The 19,027-nt window shown below is 39.4% G+C and overlaps 1 long non-coding RNA gene across 10 annotated transcripts in view; it reads right to left on the reverse strand.

Moving 5' to 3' along the window:
- LOC106073339 (uncharacterized) overlaps window positions 1-19,027 on the reverse strand; it is a 314,185-nt gene that overhangs the window by 140,252 nt on the left and 154,906 nt on the right. For all 10 annotated transcript variants that reach the window (XR_008774787.1, XR_008774790.1, XR_008774791.1 and 7 more), the window contains one exon: window positions 11,337-11,386. This is a non-coding gene — a long non-coding RNA (uncharacterized LOC106073339). The remainder of the gene's footprint in view (window positions 1-11,336; window positions 11,387-19,027) is intronic.

The following is a 19,027-nucleotide window of genomic DNA, read 5'->3' on the forward strand; positions in this document are numbered from 1 at the left end:
CATCTATAATTTAAAAATGTGAATGAGAGAGAGAGAGAGAGAAAGAGAGAAAAGAAGAAAGAGAGAATGTGTGGGTGTGTGAGAGAAAGAGAGAGAGAATATTTAAAACGCCATGCTGATTTTCGGCTCAATTTTGAATTTTCTGTGGCGCGATTCAAGATCGTTCTGTGCTATCAGAGAAGACCCCGGATGTAAGTAGGGGCCTAATGGTGACAAGTTTCTCCAACAATGGCCTACATACCACATTAACAAAGGCCTTGAGACGGGTAAAGCCTCTCCCAAAGTATCGCCTCGAAAATTATTGAAATAAATGGTTGGGGTCGAAATATAAGTGTTTTTTTTTAAACCAGAGGTGATATTTTTAACCCCCAACATCTCCACACACTACACACAAATCCGCCAAAGTTCTACTACTTTAAAAAAAAAAAGAGGGGGGGGGGGGGCTTATCCTCCTTCTTTGGCATTGACTATATCCAAGTTTCAACAGGGTCCACGGATAGTCCTGTCCACGAGAGACTGCAGTCTGGTGATGGGTATTACAAAGGGGAAGGGGGAGGGCAGGGAGGGGGGGGGATTGACTGTGCGAGAGTGTGTGTGTCTGTGTGATGAGGCAACACAAAGACAGGGCAAGGTACCTTGTGTTGACAGCCGTGTGTCACCGACGCCCTATTACAGCAGACGACCGCGGGTGAGTACGCGCACGCGCGCGCGTGTGTGTGTGTAAGTCCGGCATAATATGACTCAATACTGTGGGGACGTCTGTGTGGACACACTTGATGGGAAAAAAATAAAAGGAAAAACAGTGCAGAGAGAAAGAGAGACAGAAAGAGAGAGAGAGAGAGAAAGAGAGACGGACAGAAAGACTGACAGAAAGAGAGAAAAAGAGAGAGAGAGAGAGAGAACGAAAGTGTGATGGCGATAATGTCTGAGTGCGAGAAAGACAAAATAAGTGAAAGTAAAAGTCTGAGAGAGTGTGTGTGTGTGAGAGAGAGTGTGTGTGTGAGAGATAGTGTGTGTGAGAGATAGTGTGTGAGATAGTGTGTGAGAGAGAGTGTGTGAGAGATAGTGTGTGAGAGAGAGTGTGTGAGAGATAGTGTGTGTGTGAGAGATAGTGTGTGTGTGAGAGATAGTGTGTGTGAGAGAGAGTGTGTGAGAGAGATAGTGTGTGTGATAGAGAGTGTGTGTGTTTGAGATAGTGTGTCAACATAGAATGTTTTTTTTATTTTTCTCGCTCTCTTTTACACACGACCCACACAGCGACTACCAAACTATTACATTTCTGTATAAGATTATAGTCATTACTTACGGAGGTAGTTGATAGTGTGATGCGTTTATAGCCCATTCTTCACTGCAAACTGCTAGATTAGATTAAACTCATGACTTGCTTCAGTTTCAAATGTCACTTTCTTACTCTTTACCTCCCAAACATCTCTCTCTCTCTCACTTTCACCCACTCTGTCAGTGTCTCTTGCACTCTCTCTATCCACCTCTCTTTCTGTATCTCACTCTTTTTCCCGTTTCTCTCGATCGGTCTTTCCCCATGTCTCTCTATCTCACTCTTTTCCCCGTCTCTCTCTCTTCCCCCATGCCCCTCTCTCTTCTTCTTTCTCCGTGTTTCTCTATCTCTCTCTCTTTCTCTCTTCATTATTGCAAACTTCTCACATTATCTACAACGTGACGTTGTTATGAAATGAATGAAACCAGGCTAAGACCGTTATTTGTAAGTCCGTAGGCGTCGCAAGGGTTGACGTCCACCGGTGCGGTAAGCTAATAGTATCACCCCATCCCAAAATAAATTATTCCGATAAAAACTACAGTTATCATTAAACGTACAAAATCGTGTTTAAGAATCTTGCTAATGTCCATTATTTCTTTTTCAAGATGGCTATGATATAAACACATAAAAATCAGAATCATTCCCTGATAGGTGCCATCCGGTGCAGTTCGCAACCTTCGCACCCCGAGGCGACGCCACTGCTATCTCTAAATGTGTCATAACAGAGAGGATAAGAGCCCGCTCATCAACAATACTGGCATTGTAAATTATGTAAATTTTTTCTTAAATGCAGGTTCACCATTTTAAAAATGATTTACTATTAATAGTAAAAAGAAGAGAAAGCGGTGAGGTAATATATAGAAAGGGTGGTAATTATTTTGTATATTTATATAATATTTATGCAAACGGGTTTGTCGTTTGCCAATCTAAAATTTAAAATTTATGTATAATAGGATTTTTTTTTGTGGTGTATAATGCTGCTATAATTTACTGATTACGTTAATCTGTTGTTTAAAAAAATGCATTAAAAATTTTCTGTATGTACATAGATGTACGCATTTTTAAAACAATATTTCATGAGCTGCGTTTAGTGTTATCACGACGAGGTACCACACTCCGGATATGTCAGACTTTAGGGACACTTCACCAAAGGCTAGGACATCTTACAAAGACCATGATTGGTAAGATTGTATCATATAAACTACTCGTCCGTAGGTCAATCATTAATGATTATTTAATCACATCAAAATAGGTCAATTATATTCTCGTAACAATGAGTTCATTGAATACTAATAAATATGTACAATGTATGAATGGAATGCTAATACTAACAATATCAGCAGGTCAGCAATACAATCACGTCGGCCAATCTTTCGCCCCGTTTCACACAAACTCGGCCATCGAGCCATACTTCCACGTATAATCTGATTGGTAAACAATTCATGTCAACAAAGGCATGTTTCAATATTTTCAGGACTGATATCAGAAGGTATCATCATCAACCAATCCCCTTCATCCGTGCATGTGACTGACACGGAGACTGCCATATGACTGACACGGAGACTGCCATATGACTGACACAAACTGCTACATGACTGACACGGAGACTGCCATATGACTGACACGGAGACTGCCATATGACTGACACGGAGACTGCCATGTGACTGACACAAACTGCCATATGACTGACACGGAGACTGCCATATGACTGACACGGAGACTGCCATGTGACTGACACAAACTGCCATATGACTGACACGAAGACTGCCATATGACTGACACGGAGACTGCCATGTGACTGACACAAACTGCCATATGACTGACACGGAGACTGCCATATGACTGACACGGAGACTGCCATGTGACTGACACAAACTGCCATATGACTGACACGGAGACTGCCATGTGACTGACACGGAGACTGTCATATGATTGACATAGACTGCCATGTGACTGACACGGAGACTGCCATGTGACTAACACATACTGCCATGTGACTGTCACGGAGACTGTCATATGATTGACACAGACTGCCATGTGACTGACACGGAGACTGTCATGTGATTGACACGGAGACTGCCATGTGACTAACACATACTGCCATGTGACTGTCACGGAGACTGTCATATGATTGACACAGACTGCCATGTGACTGACACGGAGACTGTCATGTGACTAACACAGACTACCATGTAACTGAGACGTAGACTACCATGTTCATGTCACTAACGGAGACTGACACGGGGAATGCCATGTGACTGACACGGAGACTGTCATGTGACTAACGGGAAGACTGCCATGTGACTATCACATACTGCTAGGAAACTGGCACGGACTGCCATGTGATTGACATTGAGACTGCCATGTTACTGACAAAGACTTCCATAAGACTGAAACGTAGACTGCCATGTTCATGTGACTAGCATGAAGACTGCCAAGTGACAGTCGCTAAAACTAGATACAAAAAAAAAACAACTAAAATATTTTTTCAAACTTAACAAATGACCAAAACATTTAGGACCAAAAAAAAATGTTCGCCAGACTCTCATGCTAAATACACACACACACACGGTCATCCCACAATAGTCAGACACACTAGGGACCCCCGACGCAAGAGAAAGACACACGCGAAACACAATCACAATCAGCAGACTCGCTAGGGACTCCAGTCACGGTTGCAGAACTGACACTATAGTATTCAAATTTGAAGTTTGATCAACGAGGAATGTTTTTTTTTTTATCTTTCATCCAATACCGAGGCATGGGACGAGAGGGGGGGGGGGGAGGGAGGACTGCGGACAAACGGCAAAGAAACAGTATATGGGGTGGGGGGCGAGTGGGTTTTGTGCCCACTGTGCGTGGGAACAAATTTTGGGGTAATTTGGGCAAAAGTTTGGTGTGAGGGATGCATCTCGAGCAAGTGTTTGTAGAGACAGTTTGTGGTCAAATAAAAGATGTGAATTCGCGCGGGGAAACCCCCCCTTTTTTTAAAAGACTAGCTCGTAAAAAGGTAAGATTAACAAAAAAGTAAGTAAAAGTACTAAAAAATGTTTTTTGTCAAACATAGTTGCTGAGCCTTTTTAGAAGTGTTTTGAGTCCCCGACTCCCCCCCCCCCCCCCCCCCAAAAAAAAAAAAGCCTTGCCATGGCACTAATGTGGACAAATTATCAATATTAAAACAAACTTTTTGGAGACATATTATAATTGATTAAGCAGCACATACGGGGCTGTCGTGAAGCAATACAGCAATTAGCTTTCCTAGAAGGAAGACGCGCCCGCTAGATCTTCGGATGGCTGCGACTATAGCGCCGCGTCATAAAGACGACGCTTGCCACGAGGACAAGGGGAAAAAAAATTGCAGCGACCATTGCCATGGCGACGACACAACGTAAACAAATATGGCGTCAGTGACCTTTGAGATCGAAGATTAACCGAGGACGATCGAGTCGATGATGCGTTGTGTAAAAATAGAGGCGCTGGGGGGGGGGGTAACTAAAAAAAAAAAAAAAACAAAATGGTGAGTCTAAAACAAAGTCGTTGATCATGTGGCGTGTCAAAGCGGCAAACAGTGGCCGTCTTGGTGTGCGCTTTAAAACAAATGAGGAATTCTTGTATGGTTAAAAGAACAAGAAACTTATTAGCTTGAAACGTTATCAATCCAGAGGCAAGCATTTTTATCTCCTCTAGTAATACTGAATACAAAGCAGTTAATTAATCCTAACATCAATACGATAAATACATCCATAGAAAAAGAACAAAAAATTATATGTATATATATATATATATATATATATATATATATATATATATATATATATATATATATATATATATATATATATATATATATAATTACATAAAACCATACACACACAAAATGCGACGTATACTGTGAAAGATAAATATTTCATTTTCCCGAATTAAAATCTACGGTAACCTCTAAGATGGATTGCCCAATCTGGCAAGCAGACATTAAAATATTGCCCAGATTTTTCTGGGCAGTCAGACCAATAGGCTCGTTGAACTTTTGAGCCAGTTCCAGGAAAAGTGTCATCAATCACGAACATCCCAAACCTTCGTGTTCGTTCCATGATAAACGAAGCTCGCTGTCCTGGTAGAACTTTTGGCAAGGATATCAAAATCTACAACTCTGAACGCCCGAAACATGTCAAACAAGAAATCGCCTATCAATTATTTCAAGGTAGCCAGGCACGAATATCCTTGATATTAGGATTCATAGGCCTAGCCGGCATATTTAATCGCTACATGAAAGAGATTACTTGTAACAATGGCTACTTGAAACAAAGTCCAACGGCTAATGATCAACGACCGTTGACCTTGAGCAATGGCAAGTGACCTTGAACAATGACATTGAACTACGATAAATGACCTTGAGCAATGACAAGTGACCTTGAACAATGACAAGTTATCTTAGACAATGACCAATGACAAGTTACCTTGAATAATGACCCCCCCCCAATGACAAATGACCTTAAACAATATCCAATGACCAATCAAGCCTGACAGCTATACTCAACGTCCCTTGTATTGTGCCATATATCGAGCTTTCTGGCTTGTTTGCGTCAATGACAATAGCTTCTACCAGATTCCCATAATTCCCAACTTCACCCTATGTCTGTGGCATTTTACGTCTCGAGAGCAACTAGTCATGTGACTAAAGAGGCCAATCCTTGATAAACAGCAGCGGTCACAAGTTGGGCATCTCTATTCACCAGGCGCCATCGCCCCTATACCTACTCTATGCAGATCAAGCTTGTCTGCTGCAAGGATCTGCTTTATTTTCCCACGCACTCGAAATGTGACCTAATAAAACGGACAGTTGGTTTACTACTGGTCAGCCGCTGTTGTGTGATGCACACACCTGTGACAACTTAGGGGGACAATTCAACGTGTGTTGCCAAGTATATGCTTATAGACTTAAATGTATTGAGCTGTAAGTTTAATGCTGTAACGCTACGTATGCCACTAACACCAGCGCCGTGTCTTCATGTAAAACGCATCAAGTCAGACTATCGACTACTCTGTGCTTACATTGACTCCTGGGTGAACTAGTAGGAATCCGTACAAGCGGAAAGCCTTCATTATGACACTAAGACTGGGCCTAATGATCTGACAATGTCACGGTATGTCAATAATGCTGTCAGTGAACTGAAAGTATTCAGGTGATACGCATTCACTGCTGTCACAAGACGACAATAACATACAAAGAAAGTTCTAGAGAGTGCGAAAGAAAAACAAGAAAAGAAAACAAAAAAACTAGATTAAAAAAAAAAACTGAGGAAAAAAAGTAATACTAAAACATGCAAGAAACAAAAATAAGAAAAAAAAAACAAAAACAAATAGTAAAACAAATTAAATGAAAAGTAAGAACAAAAATACTAGCTGAAATACCCGGCCTTGCCTGTGTCATGTAGATGGTAAAACAAAACTAAAAAAAGCTGAAGAAAAATATATTTTTTTTACGTAATTCTGTATATATCCTACCAGCTCCACAATCATCTATGTCATTCTAATGATTAGTTTTTAAAATTTTTAAAATAATATATTTAAAGTATTGTAAAGTTAAATATTTAAGGAAAAATTAATGAAAAGATGTTTGACTACATTTGCAATAAAAGAAACAAGACAGTTCCATAAAGCAATTTAAAAAAAAAAATGCGTTAAATAGAAAACTGCTCAAAGAAAAAGACAAGAGAATGTCCACCATATGGACTTTTTTTCTTCCCTCGGTATCGGCCTCGATTTGTGTAACTATTAAACTCTCAAGTCTGTTGTGTACTTCACTTTGTCTCGTGTTACACGGCCTAAGTCACTAGTAGTAGTCCCGGCTTTCCAGAGTTCGATTTTCTACGGATACTGCAAGAACAAGACTAAAAAAAAAAAAAATTGAACCAAGAAGAAGACGGAAAAAAAAAAGTGGAAAGGGAGCTAACCGATTTGTCAGTATCGTGTAGATGGCGGGCTGTAGCAGACGGAAATGACTTTTTGTGTAATTGATGAAGTGGATGTAGCGTGGACAGAGGGGGGCGGGCCCCACTCGTTTGGCTTCCAACCGACTTGAACAAAATTGTTATGAAGTTCAGCTCTGTACATAATTATCTTGGCCCGGTGTGACCCGGTTTCGGACACAATGCATTCGCCAAGCAGCGTACTGTACAGGATAATACGGACCCACCAGATGTCTCAATATTAGAACTCAAGGATTTTCATTGTAATTCTTTTTTTCATAAAGATTGCATTCGATATGCCGCCCTTTAATAGATGATCTATGGCGCAAACTGTATTGGGTGGACTTCTGCACGAGGAGAAATAAACAAATCTCTAGAAGTCACATATCTCGAGCTGCTAGGCGAGGGCGGAGTATGTAGAATCTATTAGTTCGTGACCTGAGCATTTACATTAAAATACATGAAGTCTATTGAAAGGCGTCTTTCAGTAAGTATGTCATTAACGGAGATCAACACCGATTGGCCCATTTTGATGAAACTTGACTATAAATAATATTTAGATAGTTGCGAATGTCGTAGGATATGCTAGTCTACGGGTTGGTTGAGGGGGGTAAATGGAACATTGTGTTTCCGCCATAAAAACGGCCCCTTGAGAAACGGTATGTTGGGGCTTTCTTCCATTTCAGCAAGAGCAATGGGCTCGGTCCTTAAGCACCTCAAAGGGGGGGGGGGGGCTCTGTTTTGCTTCCCTATTGGCCTATCTTCTCCTCAAGCGACGCTCCCATCAGAGCGCCACGTTGAGAAGAAGTGCCCCGGGTGGCGATACATATTAAGTAACTAGAGATCGGCCATTTTGTTTTACGAATTTAACGCCACTAGTTTCGTCACTGACATAGCGAAGGAGACGGACTAGTGTCGTTCGTATCAGAACTGTAGTGTCCTGTGGGAGTTATAGTGTAATGTCATTATAACACATGGTATTGAGCCATTAGCCGACATCTCCAGGACCTGCTTGTTTTCCCTCAGATGACAAACACAGAGTACAGTGTCGTAGAGGGTAGGGGGTTGGGTGGGGTAGCCACCGTGAGCAGTGTCTGCCAGACTCATCCAATATTTGTTAGGAAGACGCCCCATAATCCCCCCGGATAAAGCCGGCCCCCCGATTAGTCTTACGTGATATTGGTAAATAGAACAGGACCCTGGTGGATGAAATTTGTGTGTGTGTGTGTGTGAAATGTGTGTGAGTACGTGTATCTGGGGGGGGGGGAGATCGGGGATTATTCGTGGCAGCTCGAGCGAGTTTCTCTGATGGTTGATTAGAATATTGGACTTTATGTACTCGACTTATTAGACTTGAAGCCAAACAACGAGCTGCGTTGACGAGAGATCATTGGATGTGCCTGAGTCTTGGAGTGTTCAGAAAATAAAGCCTTAGCCTCCAATAAGTAGGTTGGTGAGTATGCATGTGTGTGTGTATACTATTCAAACTGCCAAAATGTTGATAGTAAAATATTAAATCATTATCAACATTTACTCTAGTGAATGTCAAAATCTTGATAAGGTACAAGTCTGGAAGTACCGCGGTATGGGTCAAAATGACGTACACATTTTTGGGAACAATGATACAGTTATTTTCTATTTTTGTCGCCTCTATTTTGTTTAGAAATATTTGGCTTTAAGACTAAAAGATTATTGATTTAGAAATGGTATATTGTTATAACTCTGCATCACTTCTTGAGCACAATGTAACAGCTTATTCAAAGGGGAGAGAAATTTAAGGATTCGCTGAAAACTTAATTGTAATGGTCACATTACAAGGCGACAACGATGACATCAGAAAGCGACAACGATGACTTCACAACGCGACAACGATGACATCACAAAGCGACAACGAAGACATCACAAAGCGACAACGAAGACATCACAAAGCGATAACGACGACATCACAAAGCGACAACGATGACTTCACAACGCGACAACGATGACATCACAAAGCGACAACGATGACTTCACAACGCGACAACGATGACATCACAAAGCGACAACGATGACATACAGTCTAAGCACACTACACAGAAGACGTATGACTAGATCAAATTCTTATATTTAAATGTTTTTAAAAATATAGATACAGAAGAAAGTTTAGCACCTTATACTGATAATCTAAGTAAAAGGTATCCTAATCTTTTTCACTTTGCGGCCAGCAATGATCGGAATGTTACCATTGTATTCTCTATTATCCACAATTATATCACTAAATAAAGGTACTACGGAGTGGTACAATTAAGAATATTTCTATTCATGCCAATAATAGAGAAATGTTGCATATATTTAATTGAACTTTCACAAGAAACATATTTTAGAGTTTATAAAATGTATATCAATGTTACATTTTATCAACTTCATTTCTTAAAATGCCAAATTAAAATTTCGCTAGATTAAAATAAAATAACAATTCATAGCCTCCCCTCCAAAAAAAAAAAAAGTTATTCATCTTTTTCTGGAAGACTTAAAAAAAAATATTAGACAGGAGCAAGGAGGAGATAACTGACTAACGAAGGACTATGAGAGACAAACAGTGATTGGTCTAAAACAGATAAAGTCAAATGAACCCACCAATGACAGTCGCTCACAGACAGCTTTTGATCGAGTCCCTTCCCCTATAGATTTTTTTTTTATTCATCTCTCTTTGGTCACATGAGTAAACCGGAGAACAGACAATGGAGCGACGGCCGGCCGTGAAGCGGCTAAATGGACTTCTTCCAGGGAACTGTCGGACAGCCGACCATTTGTAGATTTCTACAATGACCGATGCTTTGGTGAATAATTTAGGCGAAGTGACACTGCTTGACGAGGGATGTTGTTGGGGGGGGGGGCGGAGGGAAAACGGAATCACACAATATAGACGGCGCCCCATTAATAACTTAGAACGGGAGCATGGCAAATGCCACAAGACGAGAAATAGTTTCATCGTCTTCACTAGGAACAGGGGGAGGCTCTCGTGAATGGGGCGCCGATTTTTCGATCACAGTAGAAGCTCTCCAGTAATAGTATTTGCTAATAAGATGCTTAAAGATAATTTTTAAAAAATCTTTTAATCTAAAAAAAAAAAAAAAAAAAAAACATGAAAAAAATATCGCTCCAGGAGAGCGCTCCGGAACAAGGCAAAGGGCTTTTAAAAAAACAAAAAAACAAATGGCAGTCTAGAAAATATCATTGCACTTTAGGATAAGGCATTTCACACCAGGAATAGGCATTTCACACCAGGATAAGGCATTTCACACCAGGATAAGGCATTTCACACCAGGATAAGGCATTTCACACCAGAATAAGGCATTTCACACCATGATAAGGCATTTAACACCAGGATAAGGCATTTAACACCAGAATAAGACATTTAACACCAGGATAAGGCATTTAACACCAGAATAAGGCATTTAACACCAGAATAAGGCATTTAACACCAGAATAAGGCATTTAACACCAGGATAAGGCATTTAACACCAGGATAAGGCATTTAACACCAGGATAAGGCATTTAACACCAGGATAAGGCTTTGCGCATTATTGACCTCCTTCAGCCGTAGAACGACTATGGTTCATCGCGAACACTTTTTCATGTGGCTGTGGAGCCCTGTTTTGGAGAGACACTCCCGTCCACAAATATTGCAGGTCATGGTGGCTTTCGATTTGGTGGTAGAGGAGCTGGCCATTTTCCGTGTGGAACGGTTTTCTTCCAGAGCTGAGGCTCATGTTTTCTAGCTGTCCATAGCTTTCTTGGTCACCGTCTCTCTCCAACAAGTGCGGTCAAGGGGTATGTCTTCCCAATGGTCAGTATCAATGTTCACTGATTTTAAATCCCGCTTTATAAGCGAGATGAAAGCCTGGGCAATGCCTATGGTCGGAACGATGTCGCCCACACAGCAAAAGAATTAACTTTTTATATCAAGGGACAAAACTGCAGGATAAGGCAGAGCACTCTAGAATAAGTCTTAATCCTCTGAACAAGGACAGAGCACTCCAAGTTGATTGAATTAAGATTACCTCTTTCTGTAACCAAATACGTAATAATAATTAATCATAACTACCTACCTTCCTTGTTCAGTGATTATTCCCAGTTTCTGGTCTTTACACTAAAAAATCTGTAATAAAAAAAAGCGTTTTTAAGCTTTTTAAGTTTTTTATTTTTCAGTAGAAAGCCATGCGTCTAATAAAAACTATTTTTACAAGTAACACCAAACAAAAAAAAATTATACAAATTCAATACAGATATATAGAGAATAACAATGGGATTTTGCAAGTTTAAAGATAAAGAAGAATGCAGTATTTCAAGTGGAAAAGAAGACCCAGCTTTGACCAACATATTTTGCCACATCTAAAGCAAACAAACCCACTGTCTGCCGATTGTAGCAGGTTAGAGCCTTACAGAGTCCGCTGTGATTGAAACAACAGGCTACTAAATATTATTGTTCAGGCTAGATCCTTAGAATTATATGGTTCAAATTTCAAAGTTCCTAAATGGTATTGTTAAAATGTTTAAGTTTCTAAATTGTATTGTTCAGTGGCAGGCCACTTCCTTAAGAGGAAATTAAGAGTTCATGTCTCAGAGAAACTTTTTTTTAAAACTCGCTCAAGCTCGAGAAAGATACAATATCTTCAGCCTCTCTCTCAAAGAAAAAAAAAAGGCTCCCTTCTTTTTGACAAAGTCAACGAGCCCAATACTTCCACATTGCTGAAACAAAGACCTCGACCCAAAGGACATATGTTAGTCAACAGTCTGAGGACCTCTTGTAGGGACTCAAATCTCAGACCTCCACTCAAGTCGCTATCGCTCTGTTGATACTTATCTTTAGAGAAGAGCTGGAAGAGACCCGCGGGCCTCAGATTACAAACACCATTGATAACCAAGTACAAAACATGGTAAAAACAAATGGAATGGAATGGATGAAAGATTTAATCATCTTTATGAGCCTTGAGAATTCTTTATTTCATTTTATTTATTTTGTCTTTAAGGGCCATCTAGCTTACAACAGCCTACGTAGCGCAGGGGGGAAAAAGGGGGGGAGGGGAGAGGAGAAATTTAGCCCCCCCCCCTTTGAACTACCTCATACATTCACATTCACATAGTCTTTCGAATGTCAATGTAAATTTTGCTTGCTTATGAAATGTCGGATTACCGAAATATTTCCTCCACGTAAGAAGTAGCTATGAGGGCTTTAAAAAGAAAATTGTTTTATTTTTCAGTAGAAACTAGAAAGACATGCTTCTAATAATAAAAAAAGGTTAAATAAATAATAATGAAAATAATAATAATCAAATCAAGCCGTTGTTTTATTTGTAAAACTTATTGGCTCAGAAAAAAAAAAATCACTCGATCTCTTAAAACAATTTTTATTTATTTAGCTTGAGGAGTATATTGTGGACGCGAAGACGTCATAAGTGGAGGTTCCCTAAGACCTTGTCATCGTAAAATAGAGCCGGGGTGGGGAAAGGAATGTGACGGGTTTGTTTGTTTTACTTTTAAAGTTTACGCCCTCGTGGTTGCGCCTCGTGTTACGACATCGATATTTAGTCCGGCATCGACTTCCCAATATCCTGTGTGTGTGTGTGTGTGTGTGTGTGAGTGTAAGAGAGAGCCTGTGAGCCAGTGTACAGTTGCGAGCCAAATTAATATTTACCCCCCACACACACACAATATTGTCTTTTTATTAAAACATTTCATACCCCCCCCCCCTCCCTCCACCACCAGTTCTTTTATACCACATTGAACAGCTTTTAGGTAATTACATTTTTTTAAAAAGTCTTTATATAGGTCACTAGAACCGCAGACTCTTGAGCATGACACCAGTTAGTAAAAAGCCCGCGTAAAAGAGTGCATGACATATGTCACATAGAGGGACGTAGACCGCAATCGACTTGACATTTCCGAATGGTTTCCCTCGCGCCACGCACTGCTGTCAGTCAGGCGGCACCTGAACAAGGCTGAGCAGACGATCCGCCAGATCGCTGGTTTTCAGAACTGCACCATTTTAGAATGGAGGCAAGGGGACTAGATCTATAGACATGTAAAACAATGTCAACCACAGATGTCAACCACAGATATCTAAATTCTCAATTCTCTATATACATGGGGAACAATGTCAACCACAGATAATCACATTCTTCATTCTCTATATGCATGGAAAACAATGTCAACCACAAACAGCCATATTCTTCATTCTCTATATACATGGGAATCAGTGTCAACCACATACAGCTAAATTCTCAATTCTCTAAATTCATGGAAAACAATGTCAGCCACAGATACAAAAATTCTAAACTTTTCTGACGAAAGTTCTGCACACTGGCCTTTTCAATCTTTCAATCGTTCTGAGGCCTCATGCAACAAGGTGCTCTCTTCTATATCAGCTAGGGCAAGTTGGCGCCTAAGCTGGTCTTTAAAGCGTATCTGTGGTACACCTCTGTTAAATCAACCACTTTTTAGCTCACCTAAAAAGACTGCTTTTGGCATACGTTCGTCCCCTATACGGGATACGTGCCCTGCCCAGCGTAACTGTCGGACCATAAGAAGTCCCTCTATAGTATAGTCTATCTCTCTACACTGTCCATACCGGCCTTCGTAAGGACATCGCTGTTTGTAGTGCGGTCTTGATAAGACGTCACGAAACATACGAACTGGTTAATTAAGATAAATATAATTTAACAGCTGGACATAGATAACTAGGTCAATTTTTCAAAATATCAAACTTAAAGGCAAAATGCAATAGTCTACATATGAAATAAGTTGTGTATCAAATTTACGGAAAGAGTTGCATAAAAAGAAAAGTTCACCTATATTTCCCTTATATTAGATACGTTCCATAGCCATAGAATGAGTTAATGTAACAAATAACTTAGATTTGTAAAAGACGCCTCAAAGCTTTAGGTTCTCTAAGAGGAAAAAAAATGTCACTAAAAGATTGAACAGACTGTCAAAGACTCATTTTCATGCTAATTGTACCCAAGTCCTGGACAATATCATAATGACACATACAACGATAAAATAAGATTCAGAATGCCACTTTACCGACATATAAACATCTTTAATTCCCTTCTTTTCACTCTCATACAGCAAAAATAGTTAGAGTCTCTACACTTAGAATATATCTCTAAAAAACCAACCGTCCTGCACTAGGCACAAAAAACACACCCCTTATCATGAGTTACATTATGTTTTTCAAAACATCTCACCAAATAAAAACAACCCAAAACAACAACAGTTTTGAAACCAACAACCTGGATTGCCCCCCTTCTCCTCTACAGTAAACAGGAGACCCAGGCTGACCAGAACTCAGTCCTGACATTTCTCCCCCCTCTAATTTTTGTCTGTTTCTGGGTTCGTTTAAAACAGACAAACTTCCGATAAAGAGATTTTCCAAACTTACATATATCAACATGCAAATAAAAGTAATCTTGGTACTAAAACATAGCCTACAGTTTGTAAAAAAAAAACCCACAAAAAAAAAGATGTATCCACATGAAATGTCAATTCTATACACAACCTGCTAGGCAATAATAATTATATGTAAACAAAAAAAATAGTCAGTGAACAAGCATATTTTCCGAAATGTAAATGTTATATACAACATACTAAGCAATTATAATTATATTTATATATATATATATATACATATCAACATGTAAACAAAAAATATTGTGCAAACATATATTCTACCTTTTGTAGAAGGCGGTTAATTACATATCCCCAATCCTAGCAAACAAATAACTTTGAAATGAATAAATATTAAATGTCAGTTATCTGTAATCAATGTCATGTTGGTCTATTCTGTTAGTCTAGATAGAAAGTCAGCAATTACATTTAGTTTGCCCTTTAGATGTTCTACATTAAAGTTAAATGATTGTAATAATAGAGCCCAACGACAAATTCTATTATTCCCATATGTTGCGCTCTTCAAAAAGGCCAGTGGTCTATGGTCACACTGAATTGTGAATTTAGCGCCATATAAATATCTGGACAAGCGTTGCACCCCCCAAACAATGGCAAGGCATTCTCTCTCTATTACAGAATACCGTTGTTCTCTGGGCAACAGTTTTCTGCTCAAGAACTTAACAGGATGGAATATTCCTTTTACTTCCTGCAAAAGGCAACATGATATGGCTATGTCCGACGCGTCTGTTTGCACAATAAATGGTCTATTAACGTCTGGTAATTTCAGTATAGGATCCCGTGTCATGCACATTTGAATTTTTCTTAATGCCCGGTCACATTCTGGAGTCCAATTGACCCTCGTCGGTGTCCCTTTTTTTAACAATCCAGTAATTGGAAATACTATTTCCGCGAATGCTGGAATAAATCTGCTATAAAAATTAGCAATACCTAGCAAACATCGAACCTCTTTTTTCGTTTTTGGTGCTTTTATATTTAATACCTTGTCTCTGTTATTGGGTTCTGGGTATATGTTTCCTTCACCTACAATATTACCCAAGAAAGTTATTTTAGGATACGCGATTTCAAGTTTGCTTGGCTTGATAGTAAACCCATATTCTTTTAGCCTGGACAACACTTTCTCTAGTGCTATTAAGTGTGATGACCAGTCATGCCCGAATACACAAATGTCATCAAAATAAAACACAACATTTTCCAGTCCTTTAAGAATGGTCCTAATAGTCCGATTAAAAAAACTAGGAGAATTAATCAGACCAAACGGTAGATATTTAAATTGAAAGTGACCACTTGGTACCCTGAATGCAGTGTACTTCCTACTATTCTCTTCTATTGGTATTTGCCAGAAGCCTTTTGTTAGATCTATCTTTGTAAAAAATTTGGCACTATTAAGTTGTAGGAAAAGATCTTCTTGGTCTGGAATAGCCTCCGCGTCAAATTTGGTAACCGCGTTTAATTTCCGAAAATCTATGCAAGTACGTACTGTTGAATCTTTTTTCTTAACCAAAACGACAGGAAATGCATAGGGCGATTGAGACTCTTCAATAATGTCCATTTGAATCATGTTCTCTATCTCCTTGTCTAAGACATCTCTCATATGAATAGGAACTGCGTATGGCCTCAGTGTAATAGGCTTTTCTGTTGTGAGCTCAATGTTGAATGATTTAACCTTCGCTTTACCCGGTATATCAGTAATTATATCTTTATACTTCTCAACTAGCGTCTGAATCTGTTCTCTTTGGGATTCGGTTAATTCAGTATTGATACTAATATGTTCCCTGGAATTTGTACTCTCAAGAGTAGGTAACTCAGTAACTTCATCCTCTTGGTTATCATCTTCCTGGTCGGTTACAAGGGACGCTATGCACGCATGTAATAATTCTTCCCCTTGACCCCCATACAATACATGAGACGCACTTCCCGAGAGTTGTAGATCACTATTTTCCTTACCCGTACATTCCGTGTTGTTTTTTTCATGATATTTTACTAATCTGTTAACATGAAGGATTTTTACTCGATTGCCTTTCTTTATTTTTACATTAAACTTGTTAATTCTTTTTTCTACTTTATAAGGCCCCTCCCAGTGCAAGGCTAACTTATTCTGTCTCTGTGGTTTCAGTAAAAGCACAGAATCACCTGTTTGAATATCTTTTTCTTTGCTATTTCTATCATAATACCTTTTATAATTTTCCTTACGTTTTGAGCTATTATTCTGAGCTATTTGACAAGCCACAGCCAGCCTACTTTTTAGGTCTAATAAATAGTCAAACACATTCTTTATTTCTGGTTCTACCTGTTGATTAGTAAAAAGATCTTTTAGAATTGACATAGGCCCCCTGACTTTCCTTCCATACAACATTTCATAAGGGGAAATGTTAGTAGACTCATTTGGTACCTCTCTGTACGCAAACAGAAGTGCGTTTATAGCTCTATCCCAATTCTTAGGTTCTGCTTCGGCCGTCTTTCTCAGCATGCACTTCAAAGTCCCGTTAAAGCGTTCTACGCCCCCATTTGACATGGCGTGAAATGGTGTTGATTTAACAATCTTTATTTTAAAAAACTGACATATTTCTTTGTATAATTCGGATTTGAATTGAGATCCATTGTCAGAGAGTATCTGTTCCGGGAATCCTATTCTAGTAAAAATAGCACTTAGAGCTTCTATTACTACTGGTGTTGTTGTATTAGGTAGTGGTACAGCTTCCGGCCATCTTGTTGCCAAATCAACCAACGTTAAAATGAATCTATTCTTCCGATCTGTCATTTGGAGTGGTCCGATGATATCAATAGCAACTTTAGCAAATGGAGTGGAAATAATATTCATGCGCCCTAGTTCTACCTTTCCAGCTTTTCCTGGGTGTCTACCTCTTTGACAAAGGTCACAACATTTAATGTATGTTTTTATATCTTTATCTACCCCCGGCCAAAAGAAATGCGAATATACCCGATATCTGGTTCTATTTATAGACATATGTCCAGCTAAAGGTGTAGAGTGTGCTATTTCTAATATTAGTTCACGTCTATTCGTAGGGATTACAAGTTGTCGTTCTATTACCCCAGGGGTATCTTTTCTCTCAAATTCTTTGTAAAGTAGACCTTCTTCCACTATAAATGATACCAATCCCTTTTTCTTATCTTCGACCGTTCCTGCTTTCGCCTTTTCCCATAATCTAACTAACGAACTATCATTTCTTTGATCCTCTCTAAAATCACTGTCCAATTCCATCCACTTACTTAGACCAATCCTGTCATTATCTTCCGATTTGACCCTATTGTCTTCTGCTTTCGCCATGGCCCTAGTAACAGCATTCCCATATAAAAATGCTTTAGCCTGATCAACATTTCCAATAATAATATCTGCTATTGGGTCCTTGAACATGGCCGCTACAAAGACTCCTTTTAGAAATGGAGTATCAATGTCTATCCAAGCAAGTGGATACTGAAAAGTTTGTCCATCTATTAATTTTAAAGTGAAAAACCCATCTATCTTCTGACTTTCTTCTATCAAACTTTCTCGGACCCCAATTATGCTCGCCCCTGTATCTCGTAGGACAGATACCCTTCGATCTCCTAAAAATCCCTCAACTATTTTCAATCCACCAACTGATTTATCTTTATAATCTAGAAAATTATATGTATCAGTGTGACATGCAAATAATCCCACGTGTTGCCCCCTTTCTGGTAATACTCTTAGTCATTGCTGTGTTGGCCCTCTATTCTCATTTATCTTTACCCGACACCATCGAGCAATGTGTCCGCCCTTTCCACATCTATAGCATATCACTTGTGTACCCTCTGTGTTTATATTATTCGGGCGACGACTGTTAGATTGACCAGTGGCACCAAAAGCTACATATGGGATATCGTTACTAGTTACTTTGTTACTTCCCTTTACAATATGTGTGGAGCCTTTCGTGGCATCTCTAAATTGATCAATACAGTCTAAGACCTCTTGGGCTGAAGTAGGCTTTCGTAGCAAAATATCTTTCAGGGCCTCAGAAGATAGCACACTGTAAAGTCTGTCTCTCATTATAAGGTCAATTATACCGTCTACTGTCATTGGGGTTTGTGATGTTTTAAGCCAGTTGTCAAATGTCCTTTTCAAATGGACATAAAAATCTTTCATATCGTCCGTCTTTGGGGAAAGTTCATGCCACAGTGTTCGACAGGCTTCTTCTGTGAGTTGGGCTTGTTTTAGGAGCTCCCCCTTAGCAAAATCATAGTCAGTGTTATGTATCAGTTTTGTTTGTATCATAAACAATTTTAGTTTTTCATTTAACTTGTGAGTGAGGACAAGTGGCCATCTTGTCTTGGGTATGTCGTTAGCAGTAGCAGTCGT

The sequence above is a fragment of the Biomphalaria glabrata genome, chromosome 14 (genome assembly GCF_947242115.1).
Source record: "Biomphalaria glabrata chromosome 14, xgBioGlab47.1, whole genome shotgun sequence".
Classification (NCBI taxonomy): Eukaryota; Metazoa; Mollusca; class Gastropoda; family Planorbidae; genus Biomphalaria; species Biomphalaria glabrata.